This window comes from Dermacentor variabilis, chromosome 9 (genome assembly GCF_050947875.1).
Source record: "Dermacentor variabilis isolate Ectoservices chromosome 9, ASM5094787v1, whole genome shotgun sequence".
NCBI lineage: Eukaryota > Metazoa > Arthropoda > Arachnida > Ixodida > Ixodidae > Dermacentor > Dermacentor variabilis.
Genome location: NC_134576.1, coordinates 119,001,130 through 119,013,924, shown reverse-complemented (window position 1 = coordinate 119,013,924; position 12,795 = coordinate 119,001,130). Strand labels below are relative to the sequence as shown.

At 47.5% G+C, this 12,795-nt stretch overlaps 1 pseudogene; it reads right to left on the bottom strand.

Moving 5' to 3' along the window:
• Nucleotides 1–798: 798 nt before the first annotated feature.
• Nucleotides 799–4,833, bottom strand: LOC142557357 (acetylcholinesterase-like; annotated as a pseudogene).
• Between the last annotated feature and the right edge of the window lie 7,962 nt (nt 4,834–12,795).

The window sequence follows — 12,795 nt, the reverse complement described above, 5'->3', positions numbered from 1 at the left end:
ACTTTGGTTCGCTTCCGGCCTTTCTTGGGTCACGCGATATTTTCCATACCTCACAACGCGACCTTGAAACAGATTTAAGGCTTTCGCTTAATAAGCCACACGCAGAGGGATGTGCCGCAAGCAATACTAGATCAGACACACAAAGTAAAGCATCTCATCATGTGGCAGAAAAATGGGAGTATAGAACTCGCCTCAAAGTTCCGTATACCCGCTCATACGGCTTTAAGGAAAAAACTCATAAACGATGCCTTCAGCGTTATCGATGCGCTGTTGTAAGCATTTCTCAACATTTTTAGCACCACTATGACGCTCAAAATAATGCGCCTCCATAGAATATGCTGCGGCCCGCCCGCGGGAACGCAGGTGAAAAAGCGTGCCGTGCGCAGCCGCCAGGCGAGGAGAATCCAGCAGGAAAGCGCCGCGTGGAGGAGAGTGTCGCTACTTTAAAATTTCAAGGGGCTCTAGACAGAGCATAGCGGTCGAAAGGACAAAGCATAGCGGTATCACCTGCTACAGTGATAGCGTGCCGCGTGAGGCGGGTAGGAGAATCGCTTTCGGAATCTGGTGAGCGGTCCGTATCTCTCGCTCACCCCCAGCTGCTGCTTGCTGGGGACATATTCAGCGACGATCACGTTCGGCGACAGTGTCGCCTCGGCAATAATATCGCCGTCAGGCGCGCGCTGATTGGCTGGTTGAGCAAGATCGATTGACGTAGTGCTCAACCAGCCAATCAGCTCATCCCATCTTGCTAATCGGGGCACGCCGATGGTAAAGGCCTGGCCAAGGCGATAGTTTCGCCGAAGGTGATCGTCGCAGAATGCATCCCCCTGGCTGGAGCAGCACGTACCACTGTGGCATATTAATTGCAGCGCAAAACACGAAGGATTGCTCAGCGGCGTTCAATTGGACATTGATGCTTTTGCATTTACAACTCTTAAGAAGTTCTTAAGTGTCCTCGGGTTGTTCCAGGCGCTGTATTTTATCAGCTGTGATTGACACGTAACGTGGCTACACGCGCTCTCTGATTGGCTGAAAACGCGACCGTGACAGAATCTGTTCAGAGTAAGAACCCCGAACTCTACTGGGCCTGGAGTTGCCCGGAGTGCTTGTGACGTCACCTGGCCGCACCGCGGCACATTTTATTGCTGTAACGGGCGCCAGTACCGCGGTCTTTGACGCCAAGGTGTTCCGGGAACAAGAGAAGCCGACAGTTCAGTAAGGACCTGCACGACGTCCTGCTTTCGAACTTCTGGAACTTTGGTGCACTTTAGCACTTTCTGGTACTGTTCTGACACGAGATGGCTTGCTTTGCGCACCCACAGTCTTCCCGACAGGATGGGACCGGAGTGGTACATTGGATGCATCGTAGTTCCTCCAAAACTTGCAATAGGCTGCACGGTGTGCGCACCCGACACTTTTGTTGACATCCAGCACCAGATGTTGTTTGAGCCGATTCTTGCGCCTGGGCCAATCGGTCGACTGTGACCATCCGCTTCCTCTGAAGTTGGGGTTCCTGGGCACAGCAAGAGTCAGTTTTTACTCGGTTATAAGTTAAGGCCAGCAGCAGAACTATAGATTGTCCGTGGTGCTAAGTACGCCGGTTGATGCATGTAATAAAAAAGAAGGAGGCGATCTAAACCCCGTATTCTCAAACAAGTCTACGGTGTGTTCGAATATTCGAAACTTTTGAATAAATAGTCGAATATTGCCCCATCCTATATTAGGCCTTCCAATCGAATAGTCACTATTCGAGAATGAGAAAATGTTTCCGATTATTTCTGAATATTTCAAATCGGCAATTGTACAAGCATAATATTTGTGCGAAATTGCAACAAGTTTAAATCGGGCGACCTTAGACGAGAACTTTCAGAGCACTCCATGTCGCTCGGGGAGCCCGACTGTCCTGGTTATCCCCCCGTCACACGCCAATGATTCCTGTATATGTGTAAGAGGTGATTATTCGTTTCTAATGTTTATTTTGTGATTTTACAATTCACAGGGTCTCTTATGTTATCCCTAAGACGAAGGCGAAAGCCGCAAGTGCCGATGCATTGAAGACGGACACATAACGTACACATACACCTTAATTCTCAAAGTCTACTTCGCGTAGTCATCTCCCTTAATTTCAAAGGTCGAGAGTTCGACTCCCACCTGTGGTTGTGGGTCCGAGTGCCTAAATAACTCTTATTTCGTCTTGATTACCACCAAAGGTGGCGGGTTTGACTCGCACCAAAATCCGAGGGTTCGACTCCGACCAAAGGTCGTGGGTTCGAGCGCCTTAATTTTATTGCACTTAACGTCACCCTCATTAGCCCCAAAGGTCGAGACTTCGTAGCCTTTTTGTAGCTTGCGTGTCGTGGACGTGTTTTCGCTGAAGGCCCGCTGGCTGATGAGACATATGGCTTTAGCCTTAATAAACTTGTTATAACGTGCAATGTAATGACAGAAACTTGCCAATGTTATGAATATGACCTGGGATGTGAAAATAGTTTTATATTAATGGTCAAAGCGTCCCTTCATTGTTAGAAAACTTCGTTTCGATTTGCTTCTGGCGCGTTTCGCTTTTTATCCGACCTCGAAATTCGCTACACGCACTGGGCCCCTAGTTGAGCTTCGACTTCAAGATTTTTTTCCAGGACGGGATGATGGTGATCATGATCGTTAGTAGCATCCCCTTTAAATCGAGGTGGCGGCAAATGATCACCTAGCCTATGCTGTTAAAAGCACATTGTAAAGAAAAAAGAATTTTTGAAATATTTCTGTTGTCCTGTATTGAGTTGGGTTGCATTTCTGTGATTTCACCAGAATAATCTGTTGGTTGTCTTCACGTATTAACTTCCGTAATCTTATTTTATCCCATTAAAGGATTAATCTTGACTCCCATCATGACTGCAGCTTTCATGTTCCACCACAGAGTCCAGTGCTAACTGATGCTGTTGTACCAAATGGTACATGCACAGATAATCCGACTACGTAAAACACGTCAGATTTGACCAGCATTTTTCAAGTAATCTCTCGCTCGCAGTAAGCCTCACATAATCGAACTTCGCATGACAAACTCGCACTGGGCTCGAAAATACATTTGTGATATCCGATATTCGTTACAAGCGCAGGTTCGTTACAGTCTGACATCGACGATAAACATATCAGGTTTGCTTCGTTGTATCCGATAATTCGGTATAACCGTGTTCGTTATATCGAGGTTCGTTAGCGGCAGCCGCCTTACACGAAATTTGTAGCATGTCCGAAGCGCGTGCGTATACGCACCCGGTCTTAGCGAAGTTAGCCCAGTACCGCATGAGGCGACGGCTCACGCTTTTGTCCTCTTCGCTGCACCGCTGCGAGTCGTCGAGCGGCTCGCCGAACACGAAGGCGACCTCCTCACCGTGAATTACGCCCAACCATAGGGGCCACGGGTTCCGCGAATACCTGCGCGCGAACACGTACTGGTACACCGGTATCCCAGCTTGGACGAAGCGGTCCGCCCACCGCACTACGGGACACGTGAAGTGGTAGTCACCTACTATCGAGTCCAGGGCCTTCAAGATCTCCGCGGCTGTCGAAGGCGCCTTACCGGCTGTGTACATCTTCAGGATCTTGTCGACCGGCGTCCCTCTCTGTGACGGATCCAGCGCTTTTAAAGCAGCTGCTAATTTTTGTGTCGTAACTTGCGGGTTCTGCTCCCTCACCGAGAGTCCGAAAAAATACTGCAGGAAATAGGAACCTTCGTTAACGTTGGAACCCAGCATGACGCTGATGTTTCTCGCGAATGCGCCCGAGTCCATCAGCGCCTGCGGCGTGCCTGGAAGAAAAGCGCCGTCTTCGACGGGAACGAACGGAAAGTCGACAACGCCACCGTTATTCGATTCGCTTTTGATGATACCTTTGGGGTGCTTTGTGCGGAAACAATTCAGTGTGCGTTTGCCCAAGCCGTCCGGGCATCCCAAAGTCGCAGCCAGCCTTCTTGCGGCTTTCCGAGCCGTATGCTTGTCCTTGAAGCCCCAGGGCACCGTGGGCGATCCGCTTTGAAGAATGGCCCTGGCGAAGAGTGGCTTGGAGAGCGGCGATAAGATGTGCAAGCCCACGCTGACAGCTCCGGCGCTCTCGCCGAAAAGCGTCACTCGATTCGGATTGCCTCCGAAGGCTGCGATGTTCTTTCGGACCCACTGGAGCGCCAGGAGCTGGTCGTAGAGGCCGGCGTTTCCGGGGAGGTGTTCATTGCCGAAGGAGAGGAACCCGAGCGACGCGACGCGATAGTTCATCGAGACCACGATCACGTTTTCCTCCGAAACCAGAGTCCTGGCATCGTAGACGTCCAGCGTCGAAGTGCCGCTGTAGAAGCCGCCGCCGTAGATCCAGGCAAGAACGGCGAATGGTTTCTTAGAAGGCGAACAACCAGGTGTCCAGACGTTGAGCTTGAGACAGTCCTCGCTCATTCTCGTATTGGCGTTCCACATGACGCTGCCGCTGAAGTTCCCGTAGAGTGTGTCCAACACTTGAAAGCAGGAGTTGGGCTTCACCGTGGCGTCGAAGACGTCTGTCCACGGTTCGACAGGTTCGGCACGATCGAACCTGCGTTGACCGGTGGGAGGCTTAGCGTACGGTATGCCGTAAAAGACACGCACCGGCTTTCCGAGAGGCGACTGCGCGATGAATCCCTTGACCGGGCCGTTGGCCGTGTTTATCAATGTTTTTACCGGGCATTCATTTTTGAGACGATTGGGGGCCTTGTCATCTGGCTTGGCCGAGAGACATCGCAGGACGACGCCACCACAGACCAGCAGCGTGAGCAACGTGACGTGACAGGGCACTGAATTTTCGTGAAGCATATCCTGTTCCTGCAAACGTAATACAAAACAATCATGAGCATAGGCAGTCTTCTATTGAAGCCAGTCAGTTCTGGAAGCATGCGCGTCGAGTTGGAATAAATTTCGAAGCTACATGTAGCCATGGGCGTATTTACCAGGGGGCAAGGGAGGCACATAATTGTCCTGCCCCCCACCCCATCTATTCTATCGGGCACTTTAGCCTGCACTGAAAAGCCCAACAAAAATACAGCTGAAACTATTTTCTTTTATTGCAATATCAATTATGTATGGACACTCGGTCGCTACTTCAAGGGGTGTGGGATCAATGCCGCGTCGGATATGGCAGCGAGGACGGGTGCCTGCGTAACCGACTTGCAGGCACCGGTGAGCCCGTGGTCTGTTCAAGTCGCGCAAGTGTCAGCGACGAGTGCATTGACCTCCTATTCTGTTAGGCGCATTTCCACCGTCGCCGTCGCCGTGAGCTTCGGTATAAAGTCCAAACGCGATAACACCGTCGCCGCGCGCCCTACGCTGTATATGCGGGTGAAGGCGTGTGAGGGGAGCCGAAGATCGCGGCTGAAGCTCGCCCGCGCGAAAGAGACGAAAGCGGGGAGGAAGCACGCCGTCTTCAGTCATGCGCGAGGTACCCAACGTTGCAAGGCACCGGGAGGGTGGGGGAGAGGTAGGGGGGGGAGGTTCTACTCCGGCTGCAACTGCGCAGGTGGCGGTTGCGCGTAGTCGAGCAACCGTTTCTTGAGAGCGATCTGCGTTGGGGGCAGAGTCTAGGTGCGTCGGCGGCTCGCAGTTCTGTACGTGCGGTGTGTTTACGGCGCTCACTTTGCGTTGGAGTGATAAACAGCACGGACTTCGCTCGCTGCTGCTGCCGCGTTTCCTCACGCCAGCGTTCTGCACAGCGAGTTTCCGCGGTCATCTATGGTCAGATGTGTTCATGTTTGCTTGTGCGCGCGTGACACCACGCTTGTTAATTTAGTTAGTGTGCCTGTATTTAAAGTTTATACGGCCGATAATACTACTATCCTTACTTCGTATAGCTGTCGACTAATTTGCTTTCGCAATCGATGCTTCGCCTTTCGGGCGAAACTGCGACTTTTTTTTTGGGGGGGGGGGGCGCCTAAGGGCATTTGTGGTAAGCTCCCAGTCAGAATCTGGCAACGCCTGCCGTATGCATTCCAACCCATTTTTATTCTTCTGTAAGTTTCTTTCGTGATCAGGGTCTCCTGTGAGTAATTGACCTAGATAAACTTACTCCTTTACAGAATCTAGAGGCTGACTGGCGATCCTGAAATCTTGTTCCCTTGCCAGGCTATTGAACATTATCTTTGTCTTCTGCATATTAATATTCAGCCCCACTATTACGCTTTCTCTGTTAAGGTCCTCAATCATTTGTAATTCGTCCCCAGTGTTGCTGAACTTGACAATGTTATCTGCAAGCCGAAGGTTGCTGAGATATTCGCCGTTGATCCTCACTGCTAACCCTTCCCGGTTTAATAGTTTGAATGCTTCTTCCAAGCAGACAGTGAATAGCATTGGAGAGATTATGTCTCCTTGCCCGGCCTTTTCTTGACAGGTGACTTTCTACAATTCTTGTCGAGCCGAGTTAGCTGTGGATTCTTTGCAGATTTTTCCCAAGATATTCACGTATGCCTCCTGTACTCCTTGATTCTACGTAATGCCTCTCTGACTGTTAGCATATCTCCCCTGAATCAAATGCCTTTTCGTAATCTGTGAAAGCCATATAGAGAGGTTGATTGCATGTATTCTGCAGATTTCTTGATTACCTGATTGATGACATGGCTGCGATCAATTGGGTTGCTGGTCCCCGCCACCTGCGGCCAGTTATATATTCATCCACTTTCATTTCCATTAATTTATCATATGTTCAATTCAATTAGTAATTACAAGTAATTTGCGTTATGTTGTCCTTGGTGCCTCCTTTGCTGGCTTCCTGTAATATGGTTATATATATATATATATATATATATATATATATATATATATATATATATATATACATATAGCATCAGTTTTCAGTTCTCGAAACTGGTGCCAACCTCAGAATTCCTTCTGTGCGTATGCCTTACAAGCTCACCGGCTCAAATTCGTAAGTTAATTAGCGAACGCTTACTTGCTAGTGCATTGTAAATTCTGATTTTATAGTGCCCTTCTTTTCCAATCCAGCTCAACCGGTATAGAGTGCATGCGAACGGACAATTGCCATCCGCTCTATTGCAACGCACATGCACTACAAAGGAAAGCGGGGTGTCCTTTGTAGGAATTGAATACGCGTGTACGGCTTTCCTCTGTAGGAATTAAACCCATGCCTACAACTTCGTAGCTAAACGAAGCTACAACTTCGTAGGAATTGAAACCCCGTGGGCTTACTTTGTAGCTTCTTGATGCAGCCGGGTGTACTACATTTTTTTTTCTCTCTTTCGTGAGCTTTCCTCCACTTGCGGACTCCCACAAAACTGATTTGCCGACGAGTAGAACTGCGTCTTCCACGCGCGATTAAAAGAACTAGCTTAAACAAATCCTACTATATCAGGACAGAGCAACAAAATAAAGACTGTGCAGCGTACACTAAAGACAATTCAAAGGGTGGCTCAAAACCAATACTCACCACTCACCTAACGTCGGTGCAATATGTGTATACTTGCTCGGTGACAATGTATGCCTTAGCTCCTCCCTCGCATGCGCCTTAATATATCGGCCCCCAAGGTCATCCTCGTTCATGTCAGCAGAACGCAGACTCCTTCTTGTCAGGCGAAACGGAAGACCAGCATTTCGTGAAGTGACAGCTCCTGTAAGACTCCCATCATGCCCCTCGATATATACAGGTTAACTAGCACAAAAGGGTTACGCTACGTTTTCTTTTTTTTAATCGTTTATTTGAGACAATGAAAACGTCCAAAAGAAGACGCGGAATAGAAGCTCCTACTCTATAAAACGTGTGTCTAGTTAGTCTAACGTCCGGCTTGTAATCCATTTCACAGACGGCCTAAACCTGGTTTGAAAGACGTCGCAGAAAACCCCGTCTAGAAAACAGAGTTCCAAATGCCTACAGAATCTCACAAAAAACCGATGTCAAAACATGTTTTAAGACGCTTTCGAAGCGTCATGATTCTTTCTGTATAGTGTTCTGATCTTGCTTTTTTTCAGCTTAGCTTTATAGTTGTGTGCAGTGGCAACGAAAAAAAAAAAAAAAACTGCTTGAGTAACCGACGATTGGTGCGGTGAAATTACGACACGTGGCGCTGCAGCTAACAAGCAAGTTAGGACTTGCATTTTCCTTTGCAAGTTTGCAAGTTCCAGCACTTGCATTTGGAAATGCGGTTGTTTGATTGAAGCCAGGGGTACAATCGGGACTCGATGGCAACCAAAGGTCAGTGGGACGACTCGTATTGGGCGCTCACGGGAAGACTACAAATGAAGTTATGCAGGGTGATATGGGCTGGACAATTTTTGGAGTGAGGGAAGCTCAGAGTATAATTGATTATGAAGAACGACTGAGGAATGTGGAAGAAAATAAATGGGTTTGGAGAGTGTTCACGTATTTGCACAGGGAAACCATTGATTCGCAGTGGAGGACAAGAACTAGGAAGTCTATCAGGAAGTATACGTATGCGATCAGCATATAGCGAGTAACATGGCAACAAAGAATGTCGAGCGCGAAGTCAGAGAGGCTGAGACAGTCTCATGGATGGCGGCAATGGAAAAGAAACCTGCTATAAGTAACTACTTAACTACTTAAGAAACAATTCGTGGTAACTCAAAGGGAAGCTCTTTTCGAAGCGAGATCAGAATGTCTTATAACACACTTATAAAGCGAGATACAACATGGAAGAAAAAGCACGTGATTTCTGCGGTAACGCTAGGGAAACGATGGAGCATGTTTTATTAGAATGTGAAGATATCTGCCTGCAGCGATCGATTTAGGCACCTCGGGCCTCCTTGAAGCCCTTGGGTTTAGCGAGAGCAGGGGAAAAATAAACATGTCCGCGATAGAGATTTGTAAGAGGCGATTGAAAGATTGGTGGAAGTATGGAAACGACGAACAACGGAGGCGTACAAAAACAAAGTTCCTAACAGAGGTTCAGAAAGTTTTGTGATGTTTTTTTTAATATAGGTAGGGCATTAAGCAATATAGTAACAAGAGCTTGGCGGCGCAACCCATTCCAAAAGGGACGCTCATAGCATCCATCCATCCATCCATCCATCCATCCAAGTGTACCGGGCGGCCATTTCCACTCTTCACACTCGAGGGTAGTTGACTCTACCAGTTGCAGTTTCGAAATAATTATTCGGTTTGACCACTGGTTAACGTATGAACGAGAGCTGAAGAGATGTTGATGTTCTCGTGGTCGCATGAGCTCACGGCCGCCGTTGTAGATAACTGCTGGCTCATCTCACCGTTATCTCATTTTTGGGTGTAAGGGTGGGAGTTGTAGACCAATTTATACCCATATTTACTCTTTCAAGGGTGTAAATTACTTCAGTGTGTAGTTCAAAGATCACGAACACCATGGGCGTTGGCTGCTGAGCACGAGGTCACGGGATCGAATCCCGGCTGTGGCGGCCGCATTTCGATGGGGGCGAAATGCGAAAACACCCGTGTACTTGGATTTAGGTGCGCGTTAAAGAACCCCAGGTGGTCGAAATTTCCGGAGTCTTCCACTACGGCGTGCCTCATGATCAGAAATTGGTTTTGGCACGTGAAACCCCATAATTTAATAATTAACCATGGACATTATTACTGTGACTTAGCATGCTCGGCGGAAAATTAGCGAGCGCGGAGTTTCAAGGAAACGCAAGCAAGACATATGTGACAATCATTGTTCGGGGAACAGATACGTCCCAGAGGCTGTGGACTTCCTTAAAGCGTACTCCTCCCTTTAGGTAAACCTTTCTGTGTTCCAGGTTACGAAATTTCAGCACAAACAGGAGGGACAAAGAGAGAAAGTGCACAGCGCCGCAACAAATGCGGCTGCAAACCATAATTCGAGAGGTGCTCGATTTTGTATAAAAGCCAGGATGCATGGCAACCCGTGAACTTGCAGAGTCTTTTCATTAGGAAATTCAAAGACGCATGCGTCAGCTAGGAATCGCTAACCTGGCCATACTACTGCACTGATGATTCGTTTTATATTGCCCGTGCGTTTTATATTGCTAGTGCGTCACGTCTCTTACTTCTGTATTTTCCTGGGATGCTGCGTTGTGGTTTGATTCTGGTGTTCTGCGGTCTTTTTCTTTTTCTTTCCTCTTGTATGTGTATATTTTCTGGGTAGTTTCCAATAAAAATTCAATTGTGAGACAGCACTCCTGTTGTGCAACTCCCTTTCTTTGTCCCTTGCGTTTGTGCTAAAGTTTCGTAATCATGAATCCAACTTCCTAACTAGCCCATTTGGAAGTCTTGATCCACCACCTTTCTATGTGTTATTTGTTATACTTCTCTCTCGCAAATAGACGACAATTGCTATCTTTCTTGTGAGCGTGCATGCCTATCTAATTTATCGCTGTTGACACTCTGAAAAAAGTGTACACCTTTTGGGACGTGTCGTGTGCCCAAACAATGATCACGTTCCCGTTATCGTCTCGCTTGCGCTTCCTTCTTGAGAACTCTACACTCGCTACTTTCCTATCGAGAACGGTATATCTCACGCTGATAATTAACGGGCATGCCGTTCGTGATTAGGAAAAACCGAGCGCGCAGCGTTAAAGAAAGGAAAGGGACCCAAGACAATTAAATTACAATTATTTGTTTGGGACAAGATAAGCCCCAAATGATGCAAATCTTTTTTCTTCTTTTTAGATTGTGGCCATGCTCTTTCCCTCGTAGTTTTCTAGACATGAAAGCATAACCAGTGAACAGTATACACTGCATTCAGTAAAGAATTGTCTCAAAGAATAATGCTAAAGTTAACCCAAAGAAATATTTCCCGCCACGCACGTATTGCCATTCGTAGTTGGTACGCTCTTAAACAAATGTACACCCTTTGGGGTGTATATTTGTCCCACAACAATAATCGTCATCTGCCTTGCTTGCGTTTCCTTTCCTGAAAACTCGGCGCTCGCTACTTTCCTGTCGAGAATGCTGCGTCACACTGATAACGCGCATGCCGTTCGTGAGTGGGAAGTACCGGGCTCGCAGCGTTAAGGAAAGGAAACGCGTGCAACACAGATGGCGATTATTGCTGCGGGACAAGATAATCCCCAAAGGGTGTAAATTTCCCTAATAGTGTACACAAGTGTACACCCTTTGGAGCGTATATTTGCCACACAACGATAATCGTCATATCTGTCTTGCCCGCATTTCCTTTCCTGAAAACGCTGCGCTCGTTACTTTCCTGTCCGGAACATAGAGTTTCCTACATTTTGTAGGAAACTCTATGGTCCGGAATGCTCTGTCATGATGATAATGCGCATGCCGTTCGTTACTGGAAAGTACCGGGCTCGCCGCGTTAAAGAAAGGAAATGCGGACACGACAGATGGCGTTTATGCGAATATTCATGCGTACGTTCATTGCCAAGTGAACTTATTGCTTCGGATATATATATATATATATATATATATATATATATATATATATATATATGAATTTTAATACTTGCAAAGGATACAAGCGTTCACAGCAGCTCACTGGCGTCCTGTTAGATAATAACAAAAAACTGGGTTTCAGCAGTATAAAATTACAAGCCGCCGTTCTAAACCTTTCAGCAGAGGAAATGCTATAATAATTGAAACTGAAGCTGACACTTTTTCTTTATTTCTGACACTCGTGACACGTACGAATTTGACACATTTTGAAATTCCCGCGCATTTCGCGCTCCACGCTTCACTACGATGAAATGCTTGTGCATTTTATATCTGTGCGTTGCATGCATAAACGAATGCCGTAAAACGCTTTCGATAAAAAAGTTGCATTTTTGAACCGAAAGGCGAATTAGTGTCGATTGCGATCGCAAATTAGTGGACAGCTGTACCAACTAAGGATTGTAGTTTATCGGCCGTATAAAATTGTAAACATAGGCCTACTAACTAAATTAACAAGCATGGCGTCTTGGGCACTGAAGCAAACATGAACACATCTCACTCGAAGACCGCGGAAACTCGCTCTCAAAACGCTGGTGAGAGGAAGCGCGACCGCAGCAGCGAGCTAATTGACCTTCGTGCTGCTTCTCGTTGCGTCTTGCACCCAACGCGAACTAAGCTGCGAAAAACAACGCGCGTACGCGGCAGACTCTGTCCCAATTACAGGCGGCTTTCAAGATGCAGCCATAGATAAAGACATTGGCCGCCCTGAGCTGAACGTCCTCTCGCAGCCTTGCGGGCGACAGAAGACGGCGCGCTTCCTCCCCGATTTCCTCCATCGCGTGGGCCAGATTGAGCCGTGAGCGTCGGCTGACATTCGCTCGCTTTCACTCGGACATTAACCAGACTGCGCGTGTCGACCAACTATTGTTGTTTCCTCTGCATAATAGGTAACGCATACCCACCGTGTGGGATCGGCCGAGAATTTGGCGGTTTGTACAATATGAGTAAAAGGCATGTATAGATAAAAACTGTCCTACTGGAGAAAGACGTGCTATTGCACGGTGTTCACAGTGGAACGTTTATGATACAGGAGTAAATCGAAAAGTGTCAAAAATAATAGGAACAGTTTTACTCATGGGGGGGCGGGGAGGGAAAGGCGGGACAATGCAATCGAGTATAGAATTAATAAGTTTATCATTGAATTGCACACATTCTGGTGGCTGTACTCCTACGAGGAAGCCCCAAAAGATAGCAGGACAGGAACATTCATGCTGAAGCCAAGTTTGTTTAATTGTCGTCATTTTCTGAAAACTCAAGTCGTAACATTGAGCAAGGCGCGCTGTGCGCGGTTTCGCGCCGTCCGAAGAGCGAACCGAAAGAGGAACTTCAACCTGCGTGGGCTCGTTGTTTCTGGTTCTTTATTCTATGGTTTTC